The sequence below is a fragment of the Felis catus genome, chromosome F2 (genome assembly GCF_018350175.1).
Source record: "Felis catus isolate Fca126 chromosome F2, F.catus_Fca126_mat1.0, whole genome shotgun sequence".
NCBI lineage: Eukaryota > Metazoa > Chordata > Mammalia > Carnivora > Felidae > Felis > Felis catus.
Genome location: NC_058385.1, coordinates 10,231,146 through 10,245,959, shown reverse-complemented (window position 1 = coordinate 10,245,959; position 14,814 = coordinate 10,231,146). Strand labels below are relative to the sequence as shown.

Genomic DNA, 14,814 nt, shown 5'->3' with positions numbered 1-14,814 from the left:
TGACTACAGACACCCTAGCATACATGAAGCTGCACCCCATGCAGTTTTGACTTGTATTTCCCTATGACTAATGATGTTCCGCATCTTTTCATTTGGTTATTGGCCATTTGTATATCTTACGGAAAATGCCAATTCAAATCCTTTGACTACTTTATTACTTTCTTCCCTCTCTCTCTCTCTTTTTTTTTTTTTTTTTTTTTTGCCTAATTCTCCTGGGATAGGGCCTCCAATAAAATGCCCAATATAAATGGCCTGATAGTTTTTAAGGGGAAAATAGGGCTTAGGTTTATGAATAAAATACAAATTTATGTGAAAGCACAATTTAAAAAAATGACTTAATTCTATTAATCCGGGGGGCAGGGGACATGGGAGTACCTTTCCTGTGTCTCAAAAAATCATTTCTCTAACAGCTTCCCCCTTAAACACATTTTATTTACCTTTCCAACCATTTTATCAACCTCATAACATCATTTGAAATTCACTGGAACAAACGTTGACTTTGAATCTAGTACTATTTCTATTTTTGGTTTCTACTTCTAGTTTTGCCACTGGCCACCCACAAGATCCCCTCTTCCTCAGGAAAAATGAACTGGATGAGTGGTAAGTTTCAAAACTCAGTGAATTTTCTCAGAGATTTTCCTCACAGAAGCTTCCCCTCAAATAAATATTAACTGAAGTTGTCTGAACAACTCTAAGGCTGCTCATTCCCCAGAAGTGACTTCACACTCATACAAATACTCAAATTCAATCCCCGAAAAAATAAATGGCTTTTCAGACATTTTTTAAGTATCAAATACCACCCCAACCTATGCTTTTTTAAAAATTTAGTTTCAGGTTTGCTCTAAGTATGTTGACCTTAGTTAACTCTCACCACTCTTCTAAAATACAAAGGATTCCTTAATGATTTTCCTTCACAAACTATCGTTGTGGCCTCATTTCACATCATTTCCTTTAAGCATTACAACATTCTAGCCACAAACTACTTGCTATTTCCCAGCCAGGTCTAGCGCTTCTGTGTCTCCGTATCTTTGCAAAAGCTGCTTCCTCTTCCCAGAATGTCCTTCCAGGACTTCTCTATCAAAATCCCAGTCAAGAGCCACTTTTGTGAGGACACCACTGATGACCTCAGTCTGACACCGTTTCTCTCAAGTCACCAGCGTCATTCTGCCTTACGTTATATAGCTAGTTTACGTTTATCTCTGTTCTTGAGGTCAAGGCCTTTAATTTCTTATTTATCTAGCATGATGTCTTGTCCTAAACCGAGTCAAATGTTTATTACATTTTTACTGATATTGTCAATAGCAGTAAATATCTTTCGAACATTTATTGAAAAGTTCAATTTTCTTCGCCTCCAAGTCTACATATTTGAACACAACCCTGTTTAAAGCTCTTCCAGGATAATAATAAATTCTTGTATTATTTTTCCGAAAGGCTCTATCAACTTGTATGAGTTAATCTTTGGTCTAATCTTAAGCGTCAACAATAAGTAGTTCTTTCTGAAGAACTACAAAGCTATCTTTGAAAAATCCTTTCAAGTATGGCTGGAATTTCAGAATGACTAATGATGAGATTTAAGGGGATTGTGAAAATAATTCTATTACATCAGTATGTGAATTCTCTTTTCACTTTCTCTTAAAACGCCCCTCACAGACTATCATCGGACTGACTATACAATTTTGTTTCCAGGCCTCCCCTACAGCTGAGAATCAACTGGTGTATATCCTACTCACCCTGAGATTAGTAGGCAAAACATCCTGCCATCCACTCTACTCCACCAGTTCAGTACAACATTCCTGACTGTAACAGCTTTCTTTCACTGGTCTAATGCCTGGAAAGAACTGGTGTTCTCCATTTACCCCTACACCAGGTTTGGCCCACTCTATGCAACCTCATGGACTCTCAACTTTCTCCATGCATAATGAAAGGCCTCTGCATCCCAGGCCTTAGAAAATAACCCCCAAATTCGTTTCTACTAAGAGGTTTCTCAGAGCTTGAAATAGTGCCAGGGTTTCTTTAGAATATCTAAAAATAAAAATTACCCAACTACTCTGCCTCAGTATCCAGTTTCCCATTTGACTCTCCATTTCCTCAGGGCAGTGTCAGGGTAACTTCCCTGGAGTCTTTCTATCTGGGTGGCCTAAGGCCTCCATAACTCAAATGCCATATGTGATATTTCAGAACATCTAGAAAACCTCTAGAAAAAAAATATAGATGTTAAGCTCCTTGACATTCATCTTGATGATGATTTTTTGAATGTAACACCAAAAGCAAAGGCAACAATAGAAAACTAAATAAGTGGGACTAAAACTAAAAACTTCTGCAGAGCAAAGGTAACAATCAACAATCGAAAAGGCAACCCACAAAATGGGAGAAAACACTTTCATGTCATATACTTGAAAAGGAGTTAATGTCCAAAACAAAGAATTCATACAACCTAAGCGTGCGAACGCACAAACACACACACAAATCTCATTTAAAAAAACGGGCAGGGGCGTCTGGGTGGCGCAGTCGGTTAAGCGTCCGACTTCAGCCTGGTCACGATCTCACGGTCCGTGAGTTCGAGCCCCGCATCAGGCTCTGGGCTGATGGCTCAGAGCCTGGAGCCTGTTTCCGATTCTGTGTCTCCCTCTCTCTCTGCCCCTCCCCCGTTCATGCTCTGTCTCGCTCTGTCCCAAAAAATAAACGTTGAAAAAAAAAAGAATTAAAAAATAAATAAATAAATAAAAATAAAAATAAAAATAAAAAAACGGGCAGAGGATCTGAACAAACATTTTCCCAAAGATGACATACACATGGCCAACAAGTATATGAAAAGGTGCTCAACATCATTAACCATCAGGGAACTGCAAATCAAAACTACAATGAGATATCACCTCTACCTGTCAGAACGACTGTAATCAAAATCACAAGAAATAAGTGTTGGTGAAGATCCGGAGAAGGAACCCTTGTGCATCAATGGTGCAAACATAAATTGGTGCAACCACTGTGGGAAACAGCACGGAGGTTTCTCAAAAAACTAAAAACTGAATTACCAAGCAATTCCACCTTTGAGTATATATCTGAACACAAACACCAACGTAAAAAGATATCTGCACCTCCACGTTCAAAGCAACACTATTTAAAATAATCAAGACACAGAAGCTACGTAAGAGTCCATAAATGGATGAATGGGTAAAGAAAATGTGGTATATATACACAATGGAATATTTTCAGCCATAACAAAGAAGGAAATCTTGTTATTCATGAATAAAGGAATGGACAAAGAAAATATAAGACACACAAACACACACAATGGAATATGTCGCAGCCATAAAAAAATAGGATATCTTGCTATTTGCAACAACATGGACACACCTTACGGGCATTATGCTACCTGAAAAAAGTCAAAGACAATAACCATCCGGTCTTTATTATATGTGGAATCTAAACAACAACAAAAACAAAAACAAACTTGTTGATACAGAGAACAGACTGGTAGTTGCCAGTGGTGGGGGAAGGTAAGGGATGAGCAAAGTGAATGAAGAGAGTCAAAAGACACAAACTTTCACTTATAAAATAAATCCTGATGATATAATGTACAGGATGATGACTACAGTTAATAATGCTGTACTGTATATCTGAAAGTGCTAAGAGAATGAATCTTAAAAGTTCTCACCACAAGGGAAAAAAACTATGTGTGGTGATGATGTTAACCAGACTTACTGTGATCATTTCACATTATATACAAATATAAAATCATTCTGTTGCACACCTGAAACTAACAATGATATAGGTCTCCTCTGAACTTTAATAAAAGTTTTTAAAAATTAAAAAATATAGTGGAGGGCGGGGGAGCCAAGTCTTAGTCTCAGCTCTGCCACCAACTTAATTTGCTTTCCAGGGTCTCAATTTAACGTATGACATCAACAAAGTATCTTTCCTGTAAGGCAAAAATTTTTAGAACCCATTTGTTTCTTAAATATCTGCCACCACAAGCTATATTCCTGGAACTCTTCAACAGCAAAGGGCTTGAATGTTCTAGTCCCATAAGTTATTTTCACAGGAAGTCAGCATATCAAACTATTCTCTTATTTAAACATAGAAGTAGCCTAATTAGCTTACAATTACTGTAAAATAAAATATGGTACAAAACATTTTTAATTAGCATAAGAAACAACAAATGCACATCAGTAACGGAACCTAAAGTACACTCATAACCCCCTTATCTGCAAGGGATACATTCCAAGACCCCTACTGGTTATATGGACTAGTTATAACACTGAACCTAAATACACTATGCTTTTTCCTACACATATGTATCTACGACAAAGTTTTAAGCATACTAAGAAATTAACAATAACAATAAAACAATTATAAAAACATACTGCAAAAGTTATACGAATGTGTTCTCGCTCTCTAAATATCCTTTTGTACTATAGTCACCTTTCTTATGATGTTAGGTGATAAAACGGATGAGGTGAGGTGAATGACACAGGTATTGTGACCTAACATTAGGCTACTACTGGCCTTCTGATAATACATCAGAGAAGAATCATCTGCTTCCAGACCACATCTGACCATGCAGATAAAGGGAGACTACTATAGTACCGTAATCTAGAGTCCTAGCCCAGAAAATGAAACAGTCAAGTCTGGAGTCAGGTTCAGAAATCTGCCCTCAACACTGTGTACCCATCAGGGTCCAATGAGTTCCTTTTTTTTTTTTTTTTTTTTTTTTTAGGAGTTCTGTTTAGCGACTTTTATTCTTTCATACAGATCATCCAAAGAACAAAGAGGAAGAAAAATGTTTAAATGTAGTAAAATCACTCTATCTTATAAATTTAATAAGGGCTTAACTGGATTTTTTTTTTTTATAAAACTAAGATCTATTATGAGATCTTAGTGAACTTATTTTCCTCTGTCTTTGAAACATGTATTTCATCAATCTAGGAATTATTTCATCAGAATTCATCAGTTATCCCCAACTATGCTAAAAAACCAAATTAACAAAAAATAAGATCACCTAGAATGATGCAATAATAAATTAATCACATTCTTTCATCCTTCAGTTTGTACTGGCCAGAGTATTGCATCCTCTTTCAAGAATACATATACTCTTTAGACACCACATTTGTAGCTTATTTTCTAAACAAGCATTCCTTGAACACTTGGAATTTTTCATTTTTCACCCATGATGGAAGAAAGAAGGAAACTGAAGGAGGAAGTTATTTATTAGACAAATCAGAAGATAATGCAAAGTGACAAGTAGCTGTACTCTAGGCTCTTATGATAATGAGGAAATTGATTATATAAGCAAATCACAGGCTGGGTTTTCAGATGACAATACCCTAACAGAAATTCTTCAAATTTAAGAATCAGTAGGTAAATATATATCTCTAATAAAGAAATATAACTTTTCACTCAGTTAGTTTTACTAAAATATTATCATCTTTTTACTCTTATATCTGTGAATCAAAATTTACTTTATATGGCTTTTAAATGGCCAAATGAAGGCTGGTGTTTAAACAAAGATGATTGGAAGGAAACTAATGTAGAGAAATTTTTTAAAACTCAGCACATTAATTACTCTAATTGGAGTTTATAATATAAAGTATAAGTGAAAATTCTCTGTAAATATAGAGCAAAGATAGTGTTCCCCTCAAAAAGACAGTAATATTTGCAAAAGTACTGCATTTTGACAATGCAAATACAAAAATTACCAGATGGTAAAGACAGAATCTATTAGAGATATATTTGAGATCTAGAATCAGTATTGTTTTGACAACAAATATCATGAAGTAATGACAAGCTAGAACATATTAGAGACATATTCAAATGGAAACAATATTTATAAGATAGACACATGCTAATTTCCTTTATTACAATTGATGAGCAATTAGTTGTACACAAAAAGATGTTGCCCATTTCAGCCACATACACTTTCAAATCCAGGAAATGTTACTTATTTCTTTTTTTTAATTTTTTTTTCCTGCTCTCTGTGTTATTTATTGTCTGCTACACATATTCTCAGGTTTGTTTTTTTTTAATGTTTGTTTATTTTTGGGAGAGGGAGAGACAGTGTCAGTGGGGGAGGGGCAGAGAGAGAGAGGGAGACACACAATCTCAAGCAGGCTCCAGGCTCTGTGCTGTCCGCACAGAGCCTGACATGGGGCTTGAACTCATGAACCGCGAGATCATGACCTGAGTTGAAGTCGGACGCTTAACTGACTGAGCCACCCAGGCACCCCAAATCCAGGAAAATTTAGAATAAAATGTGGGTTTCTTATGTCCAGTCATTATTAAAATTGTGTTTTCAGTAAAACTGTGCTTCTCTGTCCCTTTACTTTTTACTTCTACAAATTTTTCATAAGGTGAATTAAAATATAAAAAATAAAAGAAGTGTCCATTGGGCTTAGATGGTAAATGGTGATAACCACGTATTACAGTACACTAAGGATTAATAAGCATTCTATATGGCTCATAAATGGCGTCAATGCACTCACTTTGATAAAGTCCTAAACAGGTCTAGGGTGATGGTTCTCAAACTTGGTTAATCATCAGATCAGAATTACCTGGGCACTAGTTAAAAAGAGCTTCCCAGGCTGACACAGACCATAGAAGGACTTAGGAACTCTTTAATAATTATCCAAGAAGAGTCTCATAAACCACTGTGAAACGTGGCCATATAAAGTCTACTGTTATGTAGGATACTGTCTTCTTACCCATAAGGTTACATTTCTGACTTGCCAGATTGGCAAAAATCCAAAGTTTGGCAACACTCTGATAGTAAGGTTGTGAGAAATACTCATACATTATTAGTGGAAGTGTAAACTAGTACAATTTCCATACAGAAGTTTGCAGTATCTACCAGAATTATAAACATAGTGCAATACCACTTTAGATCTTCAGCCTACAAAAATATTCGCATGTAAAGAGTGACATATGTAAAAGCTTATTCATCGAAGCACCAACTGCAACAGCAAAAGACTTCAAAGGAGGAAGTTCTACATATACGAACATTGAAAGGTCTAAAATATCATTAACTGGGAAAACAAATTATGCTTTAGAGCACTGTACAAAATATGCTAACATATGTGTTACAAGGAGAGGGAACTTAAAGAACTAAAAAAAGAAGCATAAACTAAACCCAAAACTAGCAAAAAAAAGAAATCATAAAGGTTAGAAATAAGTGAACCAGAGAACTGGAAAAATGAGAGAAAAAAAAAATCAATGAAACCAAAAGTTGGTTCTTTGAAGAAAATCAACAAAACTGACAAACCTTTTGCTAGATGGACTAAAAAATAGAGAAAACTCAAAATACTAAAATCAGAAAATGGGAATATTAACAATTATTCTGCAGAAATAAATTATAAGAGAGTAGTCTGAATGACTGTACATCAAAGTATCAGATAACCTAAATAAAATGGACAAATTCCGAGAAACATAAAGCCTACCAAAATTAAATCACAAATAAATTCAAAATTTGAATATACCTATACCAGGTGAGAAGACTAAATCAGTAATCTAAAATCTCCCAACAAATAAAAGCCCTAACCGTGAAACTTCATTGGTGAGTTCTGAACATTTAAAAAAGAATACCAGTCCTTCTCAAAATTGGTGAAAAAACTGAAGAGAAGGAAATACTTCCTAACTCATTCTCTGAGGACAGCATTAACCTGACACCAAAGCCAGACAGTCACTCCAAAAAAGAAAATTACAGACCAATATCCTTTATGAACACTGATGCAAAAATCCTCAAAATACAAGCAAATGGAATTCAACAGAACATTAAAGGATTATACACCTTTTAACAATTGGGATTTATTCCTGGACTACAAGGACGGTTCAACATACAAAAACTAATCAATGTAATAGGGCACACCAATAAAATAAAGGAGACAAAAACCACACGATCATCTCAACTGATGCAGAAAAAACATTTGATAAAATCCGGCATGCTTTCATGATAAAAACACTCACCAAATAGAAAAAAAAACTACATCCATTATTAAAAGCCATACATGAAGACCCCACACTGAACATCATACTCAGTGGTAAAAGACTAAATATTTTTCCTCTAAGATCAGGAACAAGGCAAGGAAACCTGCTTTTTCCATTTCTATTCAACATAGTACTGGAAGTTCTAGTGAGAGCAATTAGGCAAAAATAAGAAATAAAAGGCATCCAAATTGAAAAAGAAGTAAAATGATCTGTGCATATTATATGATGTATATGTTTAGGGTTTAAAAACCTCTAAAGACTCCACGCAAAAAAAAAGCTGTTGGAACTAATAAATTCAGCACAAGATACAGTCAATGCACAAAAATTAGCTACATCTCTATGCATGAAAAATGAACAATCTTAAAATTGCTACTGTCTTACAATAACATCAAGAAGAATAAAATACTTAGGTACCATATGTTCATGGATTGGTAGACTTAATATGGTTAAAATGTCAATATCATCCAAAGCGATCTCAAGATTCAATGCAATCCCTATCAAAATCACAATGAATATTTTTCAAGAATAGAAAAACTCATCCTAAAATTCATATGGAATTTCAAGGGACTCAAATATCCAAAACAATCTTGAAAAAGAACAAAAGTGGAAGACTCACACTTGCTGATTTCAAAACTTATTATAAGGCTACAGTAATCACAACAGTAGGGTATCAGCATAATAGCACAGAGATCATTGGAAAAGAACAGAAAGCCTAGAAATAAACCTTCACACGTATATATGGTCAAATGATTTTTGACAAGAGTGCCAAGATCATTCAATGAATAAAAGTCTTTTCAACAAATGGTGCTCAGAAAATTAGGTACCCATGTGCTACAGCATAAATGTGAATCCTTACCTAACAACCCCATTTCAAAAATTAACAAAATGGATAAAGGACCTAAATTCAAGATCTACAACAACAAAAAACTCTTGGAAGAAAACACAGGACTAAAGATTCATGAATTTGGATTTGGCAGTGATTTTTTGGACATCATACCAAGGCACAGGTAACAAAAGAAAATATACACTTTAGACTTCATTAACTTTTAAAATTTTGTACTTCAAAAGATGCCATCAACAGAGCAAAAAGGCAGCACATAAAATGGGAGAAAATATTTGTAAATCATATGTCCAGTAAGGGATTAATACTGAGAATATTTAGAGAACTACCAAAACTCCACAAGAAAACAAAACCAACAAAACTGGTAAAGGATTTGAATAGACATTTCTCTAAATAAGATAGAAGAATGGCCATAGACACCTAAAAAGATGCTCAACATCATTAATCATTACAAAAATGCAAATTTAAACTACGAGATATCACCTCACACCCATTAGGATGGCTACTATAAAAACAAAAACAAAAAAACCACAAAAAACAAGTACTGAAGAAAAACTGATCAGACACAAAAGAATGAAACTGGATCATTTTCTTACACCATACTCACAAAAATAAACTCAAAATGGATTAAAGACCTGAATGTGAGACCTGAAACCATAAAAATCCTAGAAGAGAGCCCAAGCAGCAATGGTTTCTCACATGGGCTGTAGCAACATTTTTCTAGATATATCTCCTGAGGCAAAGGAACTGAAAGCAAAAATTAACTATTGGGACGACATCAAAATAAAGAGTTTTTTGCAAAGCATAAGAAACAATCAACACAACTAAAAGGCAACCTACTGAATGAAAAAAGATATTTGCAAATGACCGATCTGATAAAAAACTGGTATCCAAAATACATAAAAAACTTACACAACTCAAAGCCCAAAGAATAATCAGATTTTAAAAAATGGACAGAAGACATGAATAGACATTTCTCCAACCAAGACTTCCAGATGGCCAACAGACACATGAAGAGATACTCAACATCACTCTCAACAGGGAAATGCAATCAAAACTACAATACCACCTAGCACCTACCAGAATGGCTATAATCAAAAACTCAAGAAAAGGGACACCTGCCTGGCTCAGCTGGTTAAGGCTCATGACTCTTGGTTTCAGCTCAGGTCATGCTTTTTTGTTTTTTTTTTTTTTGTTTTTTTTTTTTTTTTTTTAACGTTTATTTATTTTTGAGACGGAGCACGAACGGAGGACGGGCAGAGAGAGAGGGAGACACAGAATCCGAAACAGGCTCCAGGCTCCAAGCCATCAGCCCAGAGCCTGACGCGGGGCTCGAACTCACGGACCGCGAGATCATGACCTGAGCCGAAGTCGGACGCTTAGCCGACTGAGCCACCCAGGCGTCCCAATGACTTCATGGCTTTGTGGTTTCAAGCCCCGAAGTGGGCTCTGCGCTGGCAGTGTGGGGTCTGCGTGGGATTCTCCCCTGCCACTCGCCATGACTCTCTCTCAAAATAAGTAAACTTGAAAAATAAATAAATAAAGTGGTTCAGGGGAATCTTTTTTTTTTTTTTTTTTAAGAAAATCTTGGTATTTACTGCCTAAAACAAGTATCTAAATCTGGCAAAAAGAGGAAAAAAAAAACTTGTTGAGTCATGTTTAATTAAAGGAATGGCTTTATTAAAGAGTGCGTTCAACTGCCAACTATTCGTAAATTCATCCTCTTCTGGTCATGCCTTTTATATCCTTTTAATGCTCAAAATAACTAAAAACTAATGCTGTCAAAGTTAAATGTGGATTTTAATGGACTATTTCCTGAACATTTTAAAACATGTTCCACATCCTTAGTTTCATCCTGTGGCACAACCCACTTGATCCATAATATTTACACACTAATTAACGGACAAAAACGTATACAACTAAACTGGGACCAGAACACATGAAAAAAAAAATGTCTTTACCTTTTGCCCTCAATAGTAAAGCTAAAGACTGGAAAATCTGAATTTAAACTAACACAGCGAACAGCCTGCGAGATACAGCCTGCAGCTGTTTTCAATGTAATTTTCCTTTTTAATCAATTGTTTTCTCTCTCAAACAAGCAGAGTTTTATTTTTTTTTAATTTTTTTTCAACGATTATTTATTTTTGAGACAGAGAGAGACAGAGCATGAACAGGGGAGGGGCAGAGAGAGAGGGAGACACAGAATCCGAAACAGGCTCCAGGCTCTGAGCTGTCAGCCCAGAGCCCGACGCGGGTCTCGAACTCACGGACCGCGAGATCGTGACCTGGCTGAAGTCGGACACTTAACCGACTGCGCCACCCAGGCGCCCCAAACAAGCAGAGTTTTAAAACAGAAATTTTTAACGCTTAATTAATTTAGAAAGAGACAGAGCACGGAGTGCACAAGCGGGGGACGGGCAGAGAGAGGGAGAGAAAGAATCCCAAGCAGGCTCCCCGCGGTCCGCACAGAGCCCGATGAGGGGCTCGATCCCACCGACTAAGCTCAAGACCTGAGCGCAAATCAAGAGTCCCAGGATTAACCGATTAACCCACCCAGCTGCCCCGCAAACAAGCAGATGCTGAGACTTTGGTAAACCAACGTAGTGTAAAGAAAGAAAAAAAAAAAAAATCACAGTAAATGCGTGTGCAGATAGTACACACAGCCTAGGTAACCTAGAAATTCCTTTGGAAAACTGGCACACCGGAAGACCCCACGATTAACTCCACCGCAGCGCAAAGGAAAACTTTCCACCTCCATACATGCCTTCACTTTCCCATTATTACAAGGAAATCCTGAAATGAAAACTATGAGTCATTTACATCTCGGGGGGATATTTCCCTCTGAACACACCCTGCTGGAACGTTTCTCCCTTTCCTCCAACTTCTCCAGAAATACGCGCAGCCAATAACCTCTCCCCACCCCCTTCCAGAAAGTCAAGGCTTGGCCCACTCAACAAACACCTCCTTCCTCCTTCTAAATCCAGGACGTTCCGATGAAGCCACCCAGGAAGGTGGCTAAGTGCAGTCCAAGGAAAGCGGCGCACAGGCTCTTCCCACTCCGGTCCCGAGGGATCTCGGCCAAGACGAACAAAAACCATCGAGAGGGACCAGAACCAGGAGTCCGAGCCGAGGCGGCGGCTGACGGCGTCGCCGCGGGCCGGGCCTCGGGGCTTGTCCCTACGCCCGCCGCCGCCAGCCCCCCACCGACCCCGATCCCCTCGCCCCGGTCCCAGGCGGAACCACGAAACCGACAGGGTCGCGGGCAGGCAGAGCGCGCCGCCCGCGCAAACTTTCGCCCCGGGCCCCGCGGGGCGGAAGGAGGGGCGCGGCGACCACTGAGGAGAGAGAGGGCGTCGCCGCCGACTCCCGAAAACCGCTGTGACCCAGACGCTCTCCGCTAGGTGACCCGGGGCCCCCTCGCCTCCGCCCCCCGGTCTCCGCGCCCGGGACGCGGCTCGAGCTCCCCTCCCTCCCCACCGAGGCTGCTCACCTAGGCCACAAGGACTCGCTCGCCGCCGCCGCCGCCGCCGCCGCCGCCGCCTCGGTAACTGGCACCGACTTCCGAGACCCGAAGAGAGAAGAGCGGCGCGCGCCCGAGGACCGCCCGCGAGGCGCGTCACGGTGCCGCCCCCGCCTTCCGCCCGCGCAAGCGCGCGGCTCCGGGTCAGGTGATCCAGTCCCTATGGTAACGGGGCTGCGGCGGGGGCGGGGTGTCGGGGGCGCGACGGGGGCTGCTCCGGCTCCCGCTCCAGCCAGGGTTGGGGAGCTCTTAGCGCCCACCCGCCGCCCCGGGTTACGCTTCCCACCTTCCCCACCACCCTCTGCCCCCCGACGGGTAGTGCGGCAGGGCCGGGTGCCACCTGCCCTCCGCTGCGTTCGTCCGTGCTTAGGGTCACTTGGTTCCCATTGCCTCCGATACAGAGGGAGTCCCGAAGAGCCCATCGTCTGGAGATTTCCTCGCCAGCCTTGGACTTCTACCGCTTTACTCCTACTCGTCTCTTCCCTCTCGCTTTACCTCGCCACTCACAGGCTTAGAAACATTGCTTCCATGAACCCTTCCCAGCGCCTGCCCCTCTTTGTGACAGCTGCTTTCTTCGGCTGTAATAAACTCTTCGGCCATCCGAGCGAAAGTTCGTTGGCCGTTCAAGGTTGTGTGTGGTATGGCGTAAAAGTAATAACCAGTATCTGGATGCAAAAACTAAAACAACAACAACAACAACAACCATATTTCTTGAGGGCTATGTTCCGGGCACTGTCCTAAGAACTTGATGTATATAGTCTTTGGTCCTTACATCAGTCTATAAGGTACAACATGCCTGTTAGCATACAAAGAAACTGAGGCACTAAATCACCTAAGTTTACCGTATTACCGTAGAGTAACATGGAGTACTTGGCCACATAGCATTAACTTAGAAGCATTTTATCTCTAGCTAAGTTATTTAGTGCCACAATAATCTGTGGTAAAACTAATAAAAAATCTGAGTATAAAAGGGATGACGAGTAAATGGGATGAAACTTGCCCTCGGAGAGTTTATGGTCTAGTGAATGAAACAGACGTTTAAAAATAATGAGACAATAGATTGTAAGGAAAAAAATATACCTGCTTTTTAATCATAAACGTGACATGATTATGTAGAAAGTTTTTAAAAAATGAACCAAGAAAACCCCCTAAAATTTAAACAATTATAACAAAATTGCAGGATAAAAGGTTAATATATACAAAAGCCTATTGTTGTTATATTTTCCAGCAAGGAACAACTGAAATTTGAAATTAGACACAGTATCACTTATATTAGCACCAAAAAATGAAATACTTAGGTATAATCTAACGTAATGTGTACAAAATCTATATGAGGAGAACTATGAAATTCTGATGAAAGAAATCAAAGAAGATCCAAATAGATGGAAAAATATTCCATGTTTATGAATGGGAAGATTGAATATTGTCAAGATTTCAGTGTTTCCTAACTCGATAAATTTGATATGATCTCAAAATCCCAGCAAGTTATTTTATGGACGTTAACAAGCTAATCCTAAAGTTTTTATGGAAAGGCAAAAGTCCCAGGAGGACCAATAACATCAAAGAGGAACAAAGTCACAGGCCTGACAGTGCCTGATATCAAAACGTACTGTAAAGCTACAGTAATCAAGACAGTGTGGCATTATCAAAAGACTAGAAAAATAGAACAGTGGAACAGAATACAGAGCCCGGAAATAGACTCACACAAATACATTCAATGGATCTTTGCCAAAGGTGCTAACTGGATAGTCTTTTCAGCAACGGGGCTGGAAGGGGCGCCTGGGTGCCTCAGTCAGTTAAGCAACCTACTTCTGCTCACGTCATGATCTTGCAGTTAGTGGGTTCAAGCCCTGTGTAGGGCTCTGGGACAACAGCTCAGAGCCTGCAGCCTGCTTCAAATTCTATGTCTCCCTCTCTTTCTGCCCCTCCCACACCTGTGCTCTGTTTCTGTCTTCTCTCTCTCAAAAGTAAATAAACATTAAAAAAAAATTGTTTTTAATGGTGCTGGAACAACTGAATTTCCACCTGCCCCCCCCCCAAAAGAAAGTCTAGACATAGACCTTACACCTTTTGCAGAACTTAATTTGAAATGGATCATAGACCTAAATTTAAAACATGCAACTTTAAACTTCTGAAAAATAACATAGGAGAAAAACTAGGTGACCTTAGGTTTGGTCATAAGTTTTTAGACACAACACCAAAACACAATCCATGAAATAGAAAATTGACAAGTTAGACTTCATTAAAATTTAAAACTTCTGTGAAAGACACTGTTTACAAAATGAAAAGACAAGCTACAAACTACAAGAAAATATTTGCAAAATACATATCTGATGAAGGGATTGTATCAAAAACAGTCAACACCAAAACCACAACAATAGGAAAACAACCCAATTTAAAACTGGGCGAAAGATCTGGGGTGCCTGGGTGGCTCAGTTGGTTGGGCAACCGGCTTTGGCTCAGGTCATGATCTCAC

At 39.0% G+C, this 14,814-nt stretch overlaps 1 protein-coding gene across 2 annotated transcripts in view; it reads right to left on the bottom strand.

Moving 5' to 3' along the window:
• The window catches only part of SDCBP (syndecan binding protein), a 34,937-nt gene extending 22,489 nt beyond the window's left edge, over positions 1-12,448 (bottom strand). For both annotated transcript variants that reach the window (XM_006943225.4, XM_011291377.4), the window contains exon 1: positions 12,309-12,448. The gene's annotated coding sequence lies outside the window, so the exon portion shown is untranslated. The remainder of the gene's footprint in view (positions 1-12,308) is intronic.
• Between the last annotated feature and the right edge of the window lie 2,366 nt (positions 12,449-14,814).